The following is an 18,760-nucleotide window of genomic DNA, read 5'->3' as shown; positions in this document are numbered from 1 at the left end:
TTTTTCTTTTTTTTTCTAAACACAAAGAGAAAGCATAAGATATGTCTGCAATCGTGGTCAAGATACCATGGAAGCTACATGCCGCAGCAGGACGCCTGTCGGATAGACAATTAAAGTGGCCCAGGAATGACATATCCCCTCTTGCCAACATAATTAAGGTGTATTATTTGTCAGGGAGGTCAACGGTGAACAAATGTCCTAGCAAAGTGAGACTGAAAGACAGGGAAGGAGCAGATAATGAAATTCAGGGATGACAAATGGCTTTGAGCCTGACACTGTGGCATCTGACAGAAAGAGACATCCAGCGAGTCTGAAACTTCTGCCTGCGCTGTACTCCGTGCTGTTTCATTCCAGCTTTTCCATAAAGAAGCCCACAGCATTTACAAGCGTTCCCCACGACACGGTAAGAATGCAATAACGGGTGGGAAAAAAGCATCTAGCAAATGCCACATTCCCCATCAGAAAAGGCCCCTCTCTGTGCACTGCCCCATGTCCCTCCGCTGCCCAGCTCAGGCAGGGCTCTGCCTGCCCCTCTGCTCCCAGCCGCGTTCAGCATCACTCCTCACCCATGCTTCGCACTCCTGCCGCAGGGACACAGCCCCTGAAGTCTTTCTCCCGACCATTTCACCTCCTGTTTCTTTACTATCCTTTGTCTATGCAGAAGTAAAAGGTGACACTTATTCTTTCACCTGCAAAACCACAACAAAGGCACGAGCCTTTTCTACCTACCAACAACAGAATTTTTGTCTGCTTTATCCTGACTGCAAAGGATTTCCAGTAATATGCAAGCTAAGATGCATTTGCTTGTGTTGTCGGTCATTAGTGCTGTAATATAAATGCTTATAAGAGGTGGCAGACTGATGCAATCCAATTTCTTGTTCTTACTAAGCAATTCTCTCCAAATATTTTACACACGTTCACTAGAGAACAATCAGTGGAGCAAAAAATCCCAAACATTGCCTTTGCCATTCAGCCAGAGGTTAACAAAGGTCACCAGCTGTTTTTACCAGACTTCCAACCCTGAGATACTACTTACATACATATCAATGTTAGCCATTTAAAAAGCTACATTAATTTTGGCCCTGAAAACCAGACGTGTTCGATCTGAGGCCTTCGCTTCAGAGAAATTAGGGTCTCCTATGGTCCCTGATTCAAGTTTAGCCAAGGAAATATCCACACGTGTATTTTAGGGGTTGGATATGTATTGTCTCAATTCTGTGCCCATAATACTTTTCGTTGTAATCCTGAACAGTTATAGGAAGGTTGAGAGCAAAATACCATCAGAGGAAAAAGGACATTGTGCTACATGTGCTCACAGTACAGCAGTCCCAACACCTCCCAGCAGGTGAAATGATATGGTTGGCAAAATTAATGTAGCCCAACCACTACTTTTATGACATTTTTGGGCTGGTGAAATTACTTCAGTCCATTTTACCATACTACAGAAAATCATAAGCAGTATTACAGGAGGCTGAAAATCTCCATATTTATGAATGAGGGATGGATGATTAAGATAAAAGCATCCCTGCTATTGATCACAGGCCTCTCTCATCTATTAAAATAATAAAACCACATAATGCTGCAGCACTTAAAGCACAGCACTTGAAGAAGGTGACCGAATGCAAAAATGGTGGTCGTGTCCCATACACTGGTGCTCCAGCTGCAGGAAGCTGCAGGGCAACACGACCACCAGCACTGCCATGGAGCTGGTTCAGCTCAAATCCCAACTGAATGCCCTCGCTATTGCACACAGCTTTTCCATGCTGGGCTCAGGAGTACCCAGCAGCTCTTCACCATGCTAAATGCTAGGCATAGCTTGCTGCACTGGGGTCACTCAACACCATCATCATCTAGATTTCCACAGGGATGGACTTTTCTGCAGCAAACATATGTTCTGTGATGTTTCCTGCAGCAGGGTGCCCCAAGGGGGTATTTAGCACCATCAACTTCTGGTACCGAGCACCACAAGCCCTGTCCAGGAGATACTTGCCACCTAGCAGCACTGGTTTCATGAGCTGTCAGAACACATCTTACCCACTTTGGAGTATCAGTGAGGCACCAGTCATGGCATCAACAGCTCTTGTGACCTGAGACCCAGCACTGGGCTCCAGCACACTGCTGGATTCACCCATGCCTGCACAGAGCTGCTGGTGCCGACGAAACACACCGGTGACCAGAAACTGCTTCAGCAAATAGCACCATTCACAAACTATCAAACTACAGCCCTCTAAAAAATATTTTTATTACATATATCATTCTGGTTTTCTTAAGGAAAAAAAGGCATTTTTTTTCCAAGTGAAAATCATAGGGGCTTTAAGGCAAAAAGCATGCTTTTTTTGCTTGGCAGAGGGTGGAATATCATGGTCATGCTGGAAAACCACTGTGCTGGACTGATATTAGCCTGGATCCAATTAGAAACACTTTTCATTTTTAACCCAGGTGAAATTGCACAATTATAACAGCAACAGCCTGTGCTTGACAGGAAATGGAGAAAGTTGTTCTCGCTGAAGAAAGGAATAAAGGCCTGCTCAGTGCTCACAGAAATCATGCACAAAACCTCCAGGCCAAGCACAGCTCCCAAACTGAATACCAAAAGCTATTTTGTGCTTGATGGTGAGTATCCAGGTACTGAGTACTCATTTATCCCTTGTAAGAAAAGCTCATCCCTGCGGCAGTTTCCCTCCCAAGAACTCAGCCTGTTTCCACCAACAGAAATAAGGACAATCCCCGTAGACTCTGGGATCTCTTCCACCTACCAAAAATGGTCTCAGCCATGGCTTCTATGCAACACTGAGCTCAGGAGAGAGTACTCCAACCCTGTCTGCACACGTGTGTCCTCACGTAGGATCTGATGGTGCTAAAAGGCAATAGCTTGATTCAACAGATGCTCAAATCCTGCTAGGCTGAAATGAGGTGACATTTGTAATAAAATCAGGAGTGTTGACAACACCATAAGATAAGGTGCTTTTGTCCACCCTCAAGTTCTTAGTTCTAACTTTTAGTATATCTTATCAAAGAAAAAAATACAGTATTTGAATTTTTCTGCACCAGGATCCTACCATTGCATGGCCAAGGCTGTCACAGGATTGGGTTTGCACAACTACGATTTAGCGACAGCTACGACAGAAAGTTATTAGCAACTTTAATAAACCACAATTTGAACCAGGCTTTTATATATTAACAGGCAAGAGAAACAGATGGTTTGTCTTTAATTACTTGTTGCAAACTTTCTGTACTTTGACTGCCTTTTCCAGGTTGTTCTCAGAAGCAAAACGTATACCAGAATACTGTGCCGTGTATTTGATGCAACCATGAGGACAGCAATCTTCCAAAAGAAAAGAAAGTGAAGAAGAAAAGATAACGAGAAAAAGGAAAGCCTATCTTCACAAGATTGGCAGACCTATATTAGAAATGCAGAAGGTTGAGATAGCTTGGACAAATGCCCAAACTTCAGAGAGTTTAATCAAAACTGAACCAACCAATCCTCCTCCCCTTATGAGATTTGCCCAGCAACAATTACGATCAGTTTTAAAAACCACAAGTACTTAATAAAACTAGAATATTATAAATCTTCTGCCACATGAAGCTAATAAAAATAAATAATAATAATAAATTTTAATGTTTCAGGCACCCGGGCCCAAAGGCACTAACCTGTATTTGTGCCTCAAGTCAATGATATAAATAGTTGTAGAAATAAATGAATAAATGTAATTTTTGTAGAAGAGTATTTTTTCTTCATACCTGCCAGATTTTAGGCTGATTACATGCACTGCAATAGGAGTTGTAATGAGATGATTTAAGAGACTGTTCCATTTACATGTTCATCTGACATTATTAAATCTCTATTTGTTTCTATCACAGAGAATTCAGAAACAAGCTCCAGAGGGTGTATTGTTGGCTGAACCATCCAGTTTTGTCTTAAAACTAACGCAAAGTTAGTTCAGCCTGGGGCTCCTCCAGCCAACAGGCCCCAAGCATCTGTTGGACCACATGAAGGCATTTGTTTTCCCAGCCCTGGAAGGGTTACTTTTCACTTCTCACTGCCTCATCCCATCAACTTTACACATTTTTTTAAATGCAAAGTATTTCGTAACACTGTGGTTGTCACCATCCCAAGCCCAGAGGGTGTATAACATTTCTACCTCACCTACGTGCTACAGAAAACATCCATTTTGAAGGGAAAGTGTTTGGTTTTGCTGGTCTGGTTTCAGTGGGAAGGGCAGCGCTGAAATATCAGTCATCACTTTGAAAAATTTGGAGATGATAGCTAGAATTCAATGCCATGACCCCACAGGCAGCACACTGTCCCTGAGCCCCAAACTCAAGCTCTTTGGTTGCCTCGGTCCAAGAAAGATTTGCATGCAAATCTTACACTGACTTTTGTCTCATTAGGGATAAGTAGAAGCTAAAAAAAGACATTTAGATTGCTCTGGTTATTAAAAATAATACACTGCAGAGTGAGTTGTGCATATTAATGATCAGGAACCACACTATTGTGTCTTTCACCCTCAGGAGCGGGGTCACGGCACCCCAGCGAAGGTGGCGGGTTGCACATTTTCACATAGTACCATTCATTTGTAAAAAGAGAAATCAGAAGGCAGACTCATACCCAAAAAAATCCTATATTGGGAATACATTGGAGCACTTTTAGAAATCACTAGGGCTGTTTTCATAATCCTTCCACTTGTAAGGCCAAATGCTTTAATTACCATGAGACCAGCTAGCTACAGAGGGCTTAGAAAGAGCCATAAAAACATGTTAGAGTGGCCTAAAATAGCTTTCCCTCCCCCTAAAAATAGAACAACACTCAGAGAAAATACTTCTACTCCTTTGGAGGCAACCGGGACGGCGAGGATAGCGCCTGGGGGAGCAGCCCTAGCCCCAGCAGCACGGTGTTCACCAGGACCAGAGTATTCTGCCAAAAATGAAATGCTGTCCTGTATCAAAACCCGATTCGAGCTTCTGCCGAGCCTGACCAGTCTTGGGTCTTGAGCCAGGATGATTTTTTGGGAGGAAATTCCACATTTGGGAGGGAAAGGATGAAGTAGTTATAAAAGGGTCAGCTTGCCAGATGGAAAAAAAAGAGGCAGTTGTATGAACAGAATGGAGGAAAGCATTTCCTGGGTCACTGAGTTTTGTCCGGAGCTACTTAAAGGAACTAATTCCCACATCACCCTTCAATGAGCGACCACGCTCTTGCAGCAGGCAGAAGCATGAGGATCACCTCAACACCACGTCCCCCTCTGCAAAGGTGCAACACTCAATGCAGCATCGCTGAAATGTGAGTAACCTCAACATCACATTCTGTTTTTTCTATTTTTTTTTCTATTTTTTTTTTTCATTTCTTTTTAAAAAATATTTATTTTTCTTTCACTCCTGAAGAGGCTTCTCTCCAACAACACCTCAGAAGCTCAAGGAGCAGGGGTAAGACCTGGAGGCAAACAAAGCCCCTGCCCAGTGGGACCAACCTCCCGCTGCCGGGCTGGGGTCACATTGCTTCCATGAGAGGAGGGCAGGATGGCCCCTGCAGAAAGCTGGGCTTCAGCACTGATCATTCATTGAAATTTGGCAAGTCCCCCATGCTCCCTGCCTCGGTTTTCCAGTCTGAGCAGTATGAACATTACTGTTTGCCCCTCTTTGTAAAGGGCTCTGTCATCTGCACTGTACACACCCACTGGGACATTCCTGACATTAATTTCTGCTTCATATCAGATTATGTGATCGTTATTAACCTTCCAGCTTTCAGTACTGAAGGGTCAGATCCATCTCAGTCCAGCAGATGAAGCTCTGCTGACTTCACTTAAGCTGCAGCCACTTACTCCAGGACTGGATTTAGTCCTGGGCATTTTTCAATTTAAAATACACCAGCAATGCAAAGCCACCACCATTTCTTCCAGGGGTGGTCTGATTTCATTTACAAGTGTTTGTGCTGGCAACTCCTACATAATGCTCAGATGCAATTGTGCTTGAGTATTAAATATAATGGGTTAGATGTTATGAATAGGAAAATAAGATAACTTGGTAAAGGAGCTTTGACAGCAAGAGTGAAAGAATGAAGATTCAGCTTAAGCTGTTGAAAGCCTAACAAGATAAAGACAGGCAGGGGAGAGTTGCCTTAAACGTGATGAAAATAAGGCCTGAAGGGGTGGAATGATAGAGAGGCTGAGGAGTACATGCTTCAAGACAGAAGATGAATGTGCCCAACATGACAGTAACATGTAGCTAAATTAATCAAAGTACCTACAGCACTAAATACAGCCAAAATATATCGATTCATGCAGAAATCTCACAACAGCAGACACGAGATGCACAGAGGGATGCATCTTTTCTATCTAAATTAATTTCTCATATTTTGCTGATGGGATTTTATCATTCTGTGTCACCAGAAATTACATAAATTTCTCCTTTGCATTTTATATGCCTAACGTGTTCTTCAGTGTTGAGAACTCATATTGTCACAGCACACACTATTGCATCTCCCCATTAAAGATACTGCAGCATATGCAATATACCCAGAAGCTAAATCACCAGGAAAAGTTTTCTAAAAATCACAGCAGCTCGTGACCATTTGACAAAAACAGTTACGACTACTAATATTTCAAAGTATCATTTTAAGTTAATTCCATTTCCGTGGTTCGTGCTGGATTTACAGCTGTTGCTGAGCCCCGCTTTGGCTGAGGCACAGCCCATGCTGCTCAGTACCACAGCTTCTCAGGGGCTTCTCCAGGATCTTCCCCATCACCTCAGCCTTTGCAGAGGTTGCAAATTTGTCTGCCAGACCCCTCCAGCTGCCAAAGGGCAGGCAGTAAATTGGGTTTCCTGCTCCCCCAACTTGGGTGTTGTCGGCAGCTGCCTGTCTTGCTCCCAAGGTAAGCTCCCAGCCAAGGCAGCTGCTAGAGATTCAGTAACTTTGTACTGAGTCACTGATTTCATTTGCACTGAGCACCATTTTGGGAGTCATTTGAGTTGGGAGCAGAATTTGGCCTCGTTGACTCAAACAAGCACCCTGAGCTGCCAGCCCGCAGAAGGGAGAGCAAATCTGTGCCCTTGGGGGGGGGGAGGAAGACATCTCCCCAAAGTATGAATGTGATGCATCCATCCTCACACCCTTGGCAGCTTCTGCATTTAGAAACTTCTGGATGCTAATGCAACTTGTGTCTGCAAGAGATTAGTCAAGATTATGTGAAGTGAGCCAGAAAGGAGGAGCCAGCCTTGCTTTCAGGTAGGCTGGGGGGGCCAACTTGCACTTTGCTCTGCTGTCATAAACAAATTATTTGTTTCCTCTTGGCTTGCAGACGTCTGTTAGGGCACAGTGGGCAGCAAACTCAGTACAAATAGCACCAAGCCACTAGCGTGCATTTTATTTGCTAAGAAGTAGGATTACGATGCAAGGAGAGTGAGAAAGAAGGGCATTGCCTGGCACTAATACTCCCTCTATTGGAAAAAAAGTATCTTCCCAAGAATGTGCAGTGTGTTCCTTAAAACAATGTAAAATAAAGTGATTAGCTCTCCAACAATGGGAATTTACTAATTTACTAGAAAAGTGGCTGGGCAGCTGGGGCATTCTTTCCCACTTTGCAGAGAACAAGAAAAAGTACTTCACTACAAAAGTAAACTGCTTACAATGCCACCATTTTAGTTTAAAATGTTGACTTTTAACAAACAGGGTCCATTACACAAAAATTCAACTCCTTTACTGCTCAGTGCAGGACTGCCATTATCCTCCAGCTGCACATTGGCATGGCACACACACAGTAGCTCCATATGCCACGAACACAGGTAGCTCCCACAGCTACCAAACACACAGTTTTCTAAACAGAGCTACTCCCTGAGCCTTCTGCTACCCCAAAGAAAACAAGGCTGAAAGAGCATGGCACAGACACATCCTTCATCTGACATCATTTCCATGTAATACATGAAACAAGCCAGAAAGAGCTGTCAAGGTTTTAAATCCCATAGGAAGAATCAAAAGTGAGAATACAATTTTAGACCTCTTCAATTTGTCTGCCTTTTTTTTTCCTCCTATAATTGAATGGAGAATACATTTTTTCCTGGCTGGGGCTTGTGGCATAACCACTCAGAATATGCCCTGGGGATGAGACAGGGAGCAGCGGCTGGACTCAGCTCCAGCCTCCCTTGAGACAAACAAGGATGACACTAAGCATAAAAGTTCTAATATTGTTCCACCTATACCACATAGATAATTTGGAGGCAACCACATTCCTGGTGTAAATCAAGAAATTTCCCCGGAATCCAAGAGAATTATGGATTTATATCTACTGAAGATTTACATTCTGCAGGAAGGTGGGGAGGGAAGGGCAGCCAGGATCTCAATAAACTCCCAAAACAAGTAATCACCACTTCCCACCAGCACTGGGAAGGCTTCAGAACGTGCTCTGGCTCTTGGACACAAGTATCCATAAAAGCCAACGCTGCACATTTAACATGAGTTTAACAGCTTTAAGCCTGTTTCCCTGAATTATGTATGGATGCATAACTGGAAGAACGAGAGATTAGCACACGGTGCTCACAGGAGGAGAGATATCCACAAAGCAGAAGTATTAAGCAGGGATTTAGTAACTATTAGCTGCAGTCAAAAAAAAATTCCATCTGGAGTTATATTACAGCTTCCTGGGATGGCCCAGGATGCTCTCAGACCCTTTGGTACATCGACCACAGTGGACAGAGGAGTGGAGAAATGTGATTGTGGGGGGAATGCTCAGAACCTGAAGCATATCAAAGCAACACTCATTCAGATTTGATTTGCTAATATGCAACAGGTTTGTGAAGAAAGGATACAAAACAAAAACTAATCAGAAAATAGGATGGCAAAACACTTTGGAAGATTTTTGTCAATTTTTTATGTATCACTGAAAAATTGAGGTGCATCGGAGCATATGGAGGATATTAGAGCTTTTCTTTATCATTGCAGTAATTTTTGCCTCAGTTCCCTTTCAGCCCCTCGTGGAGCCTTGCTGTGCTCAGAGTACGAGATGTGACACCAACATGGGACGAGGCAGGGAAGATGAAAGTTAACTTGATCACACTTTTCTGGTTTTTTTCGGGTGAATATATATATTTTCTTTCGCTCCAGGCCTCACATAAAGCAGCAGTGCTACTATTGGTTTGTTCTCAGACTCCAAAATAAACACACATTCAGATGACTTATTCTCATATTTCCAGCTACAAGAGAGGCATCCAAGGTTTTGCTTCTTCTGCCTTGGATGTGCTTGCCTCTGTTGATTCAGAAGCAGACTAATGTATAGGACCTTAAATTCCGTATGACTCCATATAATGTAATGAACACCAACAGACCTTAAATTTCCTGTATCTCATGGGTGCTTTTTATTGCACCATTTGGCAAAAATCCAAGAAAAAAATTGCTGTGGGGAAAAAAATCAAAAAATGAAAAGCACATCGCTACTGAATTTTCCAACAATATCACAGGAATGTGATCCCCCCCTTCATATACATACTGATGATCTATTTGGAATTTTTATCCGCAGTTATGAAGAGAAAGAAAATGTTATTCCCTCGGAGGCCAATTTTCATCTTGCTCTGGAATTCTCATTCCAGCCTCTCAGAGAACACTTTGCCTTCTCTATATATTAACTACTATTTGTCTCTGGCTCAAGGCTCACGTCTGTTGCTGCATGAGCTACATGGAAACAAATTCCTAATCATATTTCTGACAAGAGCTCTCACAATCTTGTTGGCTGCAGTCATCCCATTTCCAGTATTTTGCTAGTAAAACCATAGGAAAGCTTTAGTCTCCTCTTACCGAGCATGTGTAACTCCCATTAACAGGAGTCACCACATGTGTGCAGATCAAGCACAGAGCAGATTGTCTGAGAAGAATGGCTGCCTCAGCTTGCTTTCAGCTTCCAGCACATCGATAGATACCAAGGGTTTGCAGCAAGGAGGGCTGCTTGGAGTACAGGTCCAGGTCCTCCCTTCCCAATGGTAAGGCTCAGGATGCGCTCCATAGTCAGGCTGAGGATCTGTTGGTACGTGAGTGCAATAGAGGCAAAATGGGCATTGCCCAGCTCTGCAAGTTCATCCATATGTTGAATTGGATGTTAGATATTTCTAAGATCAAACCACAGTAATGATCATAACGTTTTTGCCAATCCCTTTCGACCTACATTTTTGGGAATCCTGTTGTGAAGTTATTAGATCACTAGATCTGAGCAGCAGCACGTTGCAGGTGACAAGTCAGGTAACAGGCAAAGTTATAGCAGGGATATGGGCATCTTCTGGTGCAGAAAAAACCACCAGCAGCAACTACTCATGGAAAACTACTGCTTACAAGTGTGTATGCACACAGAACGTAACTGCTACTTCAGATTAGGAGGTAACAGAAGTAACTCTGCATGGGAGCAGGTGCTGGTTTTGGGATGCTTGCACCCTACCTCTCTTCCCAGGCATGATGGAACCACAGGAAAAGCTGTGCACTAAGTGCTGGCTTGCTGAAATCAAAGGAAAATTTACAAGCGATGGGATTTTGGTATCTCCAGTAATTCCACCTCTAAGGGTGTTGTGCTCTGTATCCTGTTACCCATACTACCTTCATAAATTTTAAGGATTTGAGCCTTTACTCTCATCTATCCATTCTCCCCAGCATGATTCCAGTTCGTTTCAGCATCTCAGAGATGCAGTCTTCATCTGAGCACTCCCAACCTGTTTCCAGAAGAAACCCCAGTATGTTGTGCATTAAGAAAGCAAAAGAGAGCTACAGCAAATCACTTCAACTGATTATCTGAGGGAGAGAGAATGGGAAATGCAACTTTCTCCACATTCCTTCAATGCAGATGAACACAGCATTGGTGACGTTCAGCCTGTGGAAAGTATTACTGTAATGGGTTGCATACTGCTCAGAACAAAGACCACATATTTGTCTTCAAATCTGGAACCTCTGGGGAGGAATATGCTGGACAGTGAACCAAAACAGTCCATGATCCTTAACAAACCTGTCAGAATTTGCCCCATACAGCAGAATAGTTTCGTAAAAAGAGACTTAAGCTTTCAAACATCTTAAGCATTTTCTCTCAAATACTGTGTATGCATATAGTCCAAATTCCTGCTCAACATATCCTTATTCAGCCTCTATATTTTCCTACTCTCCAACTCCTGCATATGACTTCAGTCTTGAACACCGCAGACCAAAGTTTTTTCAGTGCAGGTTCTGCCCAGGTCGCAGCTCATGAAGAGGCTCTTGGTGCAGATATCAAGTGCTCAGTTTGCAGTGCTCAGCAGAAGCCACTGTCTGTGAAGGGCCTCATTCGCTTTTTGGAGTCTTTTTGGAAAATTATAACACAGGATTTAAACGGGGACTTGAAAATTTTACCACCAAATTTTAGAAACCCGGTTTTTACCTTGTTCTTGTTTTTATTTTATTTGTCGTCTGAGCAAATACAAATTTGACTCTGCCTCCAATGAGATCAGCCCTACGTTTCTCTCCTATGGCAATGACTGAGTGAGCAAAGCTTTAGCAGCGCAGAGGAATAGGTCTGCCTGCATCCTAGCACGCCTGCAGTCATTTGGGTAATTAAGGCCTGCACTTAATGAAGAAGTACCTAAATCAATAATGTAAAGAAGTACAGATACTTTTGCTTCAGCTAAGTGCAGTTAGTTTTCTGCATTATTCATCACACTGAAGACACCCACTTCTCAGAACATCTGCAATTTGTCTGTTACTTGCGGCCCGTGGCTTTGTTCAGCTATGCAGATATGCACAATCCAGACATGCACAGCAAAACACAGAGCCAAATCCTTAATCTGCTCTTGAGATATCAGAGCACTACAGCTGCTGACTTCTTCCAAAAAATCGGAGCAGCTGAGACAAAACTTCATCTGCAACTCATATATCAAAAAGAATACCGGGGAAACAGTTTAAAAGTCAAATGCAAAGCCCACAATTGGTGTAAATCAGAATAGCACCTCTAAGCCAGCTGCAGCTACTCCAAACGGCAGAGCAGAGATCCACCCCAATAGCAGTGTTATTGATCTTTTCTTTAGAGCACACATTCATCTATACCAAGCATATTCAACACTATATCCTCTAGGATTATCACAGAGCCATAAGCAACTGCAACAATTACAGTTTCTATTTAAGAGATGCAAATCAATATTAATTAAAATTAGACAACTGTTTGTGATGTAAGGGGCCCTTGTACTCAAAGGGCATAGTGGCCATTAAATATATTAAGACTTATTACTTAAAAGATTTTAGACAAAGTCAATGCATTGTGTGTCCTGAGGGACAGTTCAATGCCTCTGTATGTTGTACAGCATTTAACTATAGGTGCCACAATCAAAGGCAAACACAATTAAGTATCAAACGGTTAAATGTTACGTGTCACTCTCTAAAGAATCTATATTGAAATGCTTAATTAAACTTTTTTTAAGGAAAAAAAAAAAAAAAGAAAAAAGAATTCCATAGCATGAGTTCGAACCAAAACAAGTGCTTATTTGATTCATATTAAATAACCTGCATATTAAGTTGCTTGTGCTTCTCCTGTTCATTATCATGAAGGCAGCATTTGCATTTCTTGATAGACTATTCCTGTTTCCTTCCCCTTTTTTTCTTGTCTTACATCAGTCAGTGGAAAGAGTGCCACCACAGGCCATCATTAACCTTCCAAATCTGCCTCAAAACAAATAGTACAAGAGCTCACTAATTTGAAGATCAAAAAGCCACTTGTCCATTATATAATTGGAATGAAAGGCAAAATGTTGCAGTTCTGAAGAGCACAGTAATTACTAGCTGTTAATTGCTCTCTCGTGGTGGCTCACTTTTAATTAAAAAGAACAGCTCGTCGCAGGCCGATAAGCAATGGTGGAGACCACTGGTTTAATCAACAAAGCAGAAAAATTTGTTTCTGCCGCAGCCAACAACAGCTTGAGAAATCTTCAGATGTCCAATTGAGATTAAAAACTGTCTATTTAGTGCAGTCAGATTTTATTTTAACCAAGGAAATGACTATTTGAAGTCTTCCAATGTGAGTGTCCCCACCACATCCCCGCTGGTGCTGCAGGGACTAATCACTGGCTTGTGGTTGTGATCATTCAAGTAAAGAAATTTAGCTACTTTCCTCTTGACTCCATCATTCTTGGGTAATTGGCCTGTCTGAGGTGAGCACTTTTTTTTTAAGAAAGAGCTTTAAAGTATGGAAGGCCCACAGACTGTGCATTTAATTACTGTTCATATTTCATGCAGTCAAACAGAATTTCATTTAAAAAGAAAATGATTTACCTACCTAAAGAAAAGAAGAAAAAAAAACCCTTATATCCACTGCTTTGGGTATTTTGTTCCTTTTCCTTCAGCAACTGTATTTACACGCCAAAAATGTATTCAAACATCAAAGTTAATTCTTTCAAAGGTTTCTGTCTTTAACTCTTTCATCTCCTGACAGGTGTCTTTAAGGAATGTCCCACTCTGTGCTGCAGAAATCAGTTCTTTAGAGAAGCAGGTTAGGTAAGCTAAGTGGAACCATTCTGCCCTGGTTTGTCCCATCTCCCTCCAGCCACAAAGAGCTCACATCTGCTAGCGGCTCACGCTCGTCCTTTCCTCTTTTGGCCTCTCCAGCTCCCAAAGGCACTGTACTCCTGTACTCAGATACTCAGACCTTTGCTTTCTTGTATTTATTTACTTCTCCTGAGTGAAGGCTCTGCTTCCCATTGAGCACTACGCAGACAAGTTGCACGTGTACATAAAACTGACCCCAGCCTACCTCACACTACTACACAACCTGTCTTGCTTGCACTGAGATAGGGACGTCTACATGCCGTCTAGCATAGGAAAAAGTTGCTTCTATTGAACAGGGTCCAGGCTCTTTTTTCTCATCTACCTTATTCCCATTAACATCTGGAAACAGATGCTGCTATCTACAGCTGTAAGCAGGTTTGGGGTATCAGTCAGCTTTGGTTTGAACTTTGAGACATATTTCTTTGCTGAGTAAGCTACAACTTCCACTGCTGCCAAAGAATATTCTTCTATTTTCCTTCACATATTGAGGAAAAATATATTCATTCACTTTTCTTCTTATGCATAAACACATACAAATATGTAGATACGTATATATAATTATCTCTATATATACAGCCTCTTTGTAGGCTGCCAGAAATCAAAGCAGGAGAAAACAAAAGGTGCACACCCTCTCACCTGGGAACAGGTGGATTTTTGGCTAGAGTTTTCTTTAGTTTCAAAGCTTATTTCTTGTGGAGACAAAGAAATGTGGTAACCAATTGCTGGAGCCCTAATTTCTCCTTGTTCCATAAGAATGTTACCATCATTTGGATTACAGTCACTCTCCACAGATGGCTGCCTTCTCATCTCCCAACCAACACAAGGAGGCTCTGGGCTGGGGGCATCAGGAACCAGCCCCCATTGCTCACTGTTTGTTGGAGCAGAGAAAAAGAAGAATTTGACCATTGACTTCACTAGCAGTGAGATCCACCTTCTTCAGTCTTAAATTACAGAGTTTAAAATGTTCCATGGCTGATCTGGGCTTGGATGCTGTGAAAGATGCTACCTTTGTAAGCTGCCGTGATGTATTTGAATTTCCAAAGCATCTCCTCTATAAAGACAAAATTTGCCATACAACTTTTCGTATATTCACTGATGTACATTCATGTGCACCTGATTATTCTTTATATAAAAACAATTTTGGAATTACCTGTGAATGAGGACTCTACCACGTTACATCAAACTCTATGTGAATAAACCTATTAGTGGGATCAGTTCAATCCTGCTGATTTAATTAAGAAAAACATATCAGACCATTTTTAGGAACACACCCTATGCTCAAAACTGCCTTTGAAGAAGTGAGCATGCAGCCCTTTGTCTTAAACCAGTGTAGACCCATGAATAGTTACCTAACCGTGAGGTTAATGGGACAGATTTCTGTCAGTTCATAAGGATGAGAAATAAAATCTATACTTTGAAGCATACTTGCTTGATTTAGATAATGAAATATATATATAACAATTTTAAAGTCAACTTTTTCCTAATTGTTGGAGAAGCAATGTAAAAAAAAAAGAGAATATCCAGGTTCAGCCTTACTTTTAGCCAGCTCTGCTCTCAGTTGTGCACTGAGTTATATGTGCAGTGAGTTAGCATATGTATATGCACACACTTGATATAATGCATATGGAGATACAGTTACATATGCACTTTTTTGTGTGTATATATGTATAAATTAGCTTTCCAAGCTGCATCCAGGCACACGCTGGGCTGAGCTGCAGCTCTGCCATCCCTCAGCACACCGGGGCTATCTGCACCTCCTGCCCACTCATCTTCCTGCTCCGGCCACGCCAACCCGCTCCAGCCTTGCCGAGCGATAAACCCTTGGCCTCTCGCGTTCGTCTGGCCGATAAGGTGAGTAGCGAATACATCTTATTTTTTTGTTGTTTGTTTTTCCTTCCCCCCTTTTCCTGCTCCCATTTTCGGTCAGCACCTGTCACCGCAGCCCTGACTCTCGCGGTTCTCTCCCGAGGGCCAGCGGTTTATCGGAGGAAACACTCGCGCTCGCAGGGATGGCCTCCGCACCGCGGCCGATTAATCCGAGTTGAGTGCACTTCCTTCGGCCAGGGGACACCAATTACCGCGAAGGCACCGGCAGCACAATGCAGGCGAACATCTGACAGCCCGGGTCCTGCCAGCTCCGCATTGTCCTCCCGTCAGGCGCTGTCAGTTCCCAGCCTTAATTACATCCTGTTTACAAACACTCCGCCGGACTTCAGATGGAGCCTTAACAAAGGTTGACAAAGGTCAGGGCCACGTCACGGGATGTTATCTGTCTGTGTGCTCGGGCAGATAAACTCGGGGGCTGATTTCGGAGATAGCACAGGGAATGCGCCGGGGCCATGAGAACGTCGGAGGTGTTGGGGTTGGAGGTGTTGGGGTTGGAGGTGTTGGGGTCGGAGGTGTTGGGGTCGGAGATGTTGGGGTTGGAGGTGTTGGGGTTGGAGGTGTTGGGGTTGGAGGTGTTGGGGTCGGAGGTGTTGGGGTCGGAGGTGTTGGGGTTGGAGGTGTTGGGGTTGGAGGTGTTGGGGTCAGAGTTGTTGAGGTCCTGGCACCAGTCTGGTTTGAACCATTCTTGTGCATAGCTGCCTTATTTTGTTATTCTTTAACCAACCAGCTAAGAACATTTCATAAATCACTTTCCTATGTTTTTTGTCTTCTAGAGGTACGGGAAAATAATGTTCACTGCAACCTGTTGACTTTCAGTGTGAACAAAAACCCAAAAAGAAAAAATAATAGGAAGAATTTGAAATTTACAGCTGGGTTTGCTTGCATGGGAACGAGGAAACCAGGCACCTCTGTAAGCCAAGGCTCCAGTATCATCTTTCCCCATCTTAAGATAGATGAGCACTGACATGAACTGAATCTCATCCAAAACTCAATGTATAGCAGCACTTACAGGAGTAGAGCAGCTGGATCAATCTAAACACTTGATATATCAAAGCCATTAACTTAGGAGCTTGTCACCAGACCCATCTCTTTGTATCTAGTCAGTTATTCACACATCATGATTCACGAACCCCAACTGCACAGGACCACACAGCAATAGCCAATGAAATCGAAAACCCAGCTTGTTGTCGTATCACCGCTCTCTGAGGACATGCTGCAATAATTACATGGTCACAGTCAGTGAAAGGCGACTGGCACAGCATCATGCTCCTGCAGAGCTGTGCGATGGGTAGCAGAGGCTGCGTCAGTGGTTCTGAGCTACTAGCAGAGTGCTGGGCATCAGCACCCATCTAGGATCTTCTGGATGAACTAGCAAATATTTCTGACGGTGGATGAGACTGCACCTGCCTGCCCACAAAGGAAGGGGACTTACAAGTTTCATTACCTGAAACAAACAAGCAAAACAATTCCTTGGATTTTAGGGTCAGATTGTGATTGTTTTCAGTGAGAAATGTAAACACCAAATAAAGTAACAGAGTAACACTGACCATGACCAGGGCTTCCCAGGGTTGATCTTGCAGTTTTGGATAATGTCCCCCATACTTAGTTATCCACTTAAATTTAAGACTTTACTTTCATAAATAAATGGCAAAGCTAAGGACAAGAGGATATCTCTTATTTATGTATCAATTGCTAACAATCCAGTAAAAAGTTGATATCCCATTTGAAAGAGTTTACAGCCAGGGGCTGAATGCTATAGAAAAGCAAATCCACACTCAGTACAATTACACTTAGCTAATCCAAACAATTACACTCAGTGAAAGGAAATTCAAAATTACATTCTATCAAGAAAAGGAGTGGAAAGGATGACTTGCTGGAAAGGTTTAAAATATTTGACAATCCAAAGTGTAGAAAAGTTGAAGGTTTAAATAAAGTCTGCAAGCTCACTGCTGATTACATACACTCAAAAATATTCCTGGCTGGTCCTGAGCATTTCTGCTGTGCCTGCACTGAGCTATTCTTACAAAGAGGTGGAGCATGGTGACCCTTGGGTGCAGAAGGAAACCTCAGCCACCCTGTCAGAGAGGGTACAGCTCAAGCCCCCAGTAACAAATCAGTCAGTAACAGAATGAAGTGGGCACTAGATTAGGGGTTTTTTTTTTTTCAAAAACATGTGTTTTTTGGTCAGAAAAATAAGGAGGAATAAAAGAATGAAGGCTGATTTTTGGAGAATGGCATCCCTTACCAGGCAGTGGCTTTGCCTTCCCCAGAAAACTGGGCTGTGCTGCTGCAGGAGAGCCTCGCCAAGGCGACCAGACGCCGCTCTGCAGTTCATAAAGCAGGCTCTTCCTTGCCCAGCTTCGTGACTTGTCGGCCTCAGTATGCCTCTTGTTCCAGACCACGTGCCAGTCAGCTGCTGTTACTGCAAAGCTGTGCTGAATGCTTCTTAATTAGCCCAGTTCCCTATGGCTTAGCCCAGTTTTCGACTGAGGAACAGCCTTGGGAGCTGTGAAGCCCTGTATCTGGGAAAATGTGATCCTTGATGCACCAACCCAGTTCAGCACATCCTATTTTCCCTACCGCTGCCCAGCAGGCTCAGTTGCATTTGTGCTGGAGTGCCATCCTGCCCAGGAGGCAGCTGCAGCAGGCAGGGTGCAGAGCTGGAGGTCCTGTGCACTGCACAGCTCTGTGCCCACCGGTGGCATGAGGACAGAGCTTGTCCTCGAACCCAAGGCTCATCACCTCCATGCACCAGGCATGAGTCAGAACACAAATAAAACTGATCACATACGTTGTACTTATTTGCTCAAATTCACGGGCTTTTTTCATGCATGTAAACCTTCTGCTGTTGCATTGGTTGTGCAGCACAACATTATAGGTTTGAGTTTACCTTAACTTAAACCAGAAAGAACTCTGCCTTTTTTCTTTATTATTTTTATTACATCATCATATCCTCTATTTTCCTGCATTCTGTTCTCCCTTTTTATATTTTTTTGTCCTTTAAAGTCTGCCTTACATTTTATGGACATCTTCCTTGCAGCTTCCAGAAGGGTGCTCCATCTTAAACTCAACAGCAAGGCTGACAGATGGGCTTGATAGTTTTTTTCTTTTGCAAGTAATAAAAAAGGAACATTACACTTCACGTGAAACCAGAGCACTGCCTCGAAACAACAGTGTTTGCTTGGCTATAAAAATAGTTACTGTTCTGCCAGGCCCAGAATCAAAGCATTTGCATTAATGTGTTTCCTCTTTTAATAAATAAATCCAATATTTTAAAATTTCATCCGTTTTAAATTACTGTTGTTGTAAGTATTATTTTCCTCTACGTCCTTTGAATTGTACAGC

The 18,760-nt window shown here is 42.9% G+C and overlaps 1 protein-coding gene and 1 long non-coding RNA gene across 11 annotated transcripts in view; one reads left to right on the top strand and one right to left on the bottom strand.

Annotated features, from left to right (window-relative positions):
• The window catches only part of MECOM (MDS1 and EVI1 complex locus), a 298,479-nt gene that overhangs the window by 214,858 nt on the left and 64,861 nt on the right, over positions 1–18,760 (bottom strand). The gene's annotated exons all lie outside the window — the stretch shown is intronic.
• Positions 4,842–18,698, top strand: LOC128082676 (uncharacterized). 4 transcript variants are annotated; one of them, XR_008207779.1, is made up of 5 exons: positions 4,842–5,281; positions 13,416–13,477; positions 15,263–15,379; positions 15,498–15,771; positions 16,189–18,698. It is a non-coding gene; the product is annotated as an uncharacterized LOC128082676 (long non-coding RNA). The 4 variants fall into 4 exon arrangements; XR_008207778.1 differs by having other exon boundaries at positions 15,205–15,379; XR_008207776.1 differs by lacking the exon at positions 15,263–15,379.

This window comes from Tympanuchus pallidicinctus, unplaced genomic scaffold, assembly GCF_026119805.1.
Source record: "Tympanuchus pallidicinctus isolate F22 unplaced genomic scaffold, pur_lepc_1.0 scaffold22, whole genome shotgun sequence".
Lineage (NCBI taxonomy): Eukaryota > Metazoa > Chordata > Aves > Galliformes > Phasianidae > Tympanuchus > Tympanuchus pallidicinctus.
The sequence above is the reverse complement of the archived record's forward strand: the minus strand, read 5'-3'. Positions and strand labels throughout refer to the sequence as shown.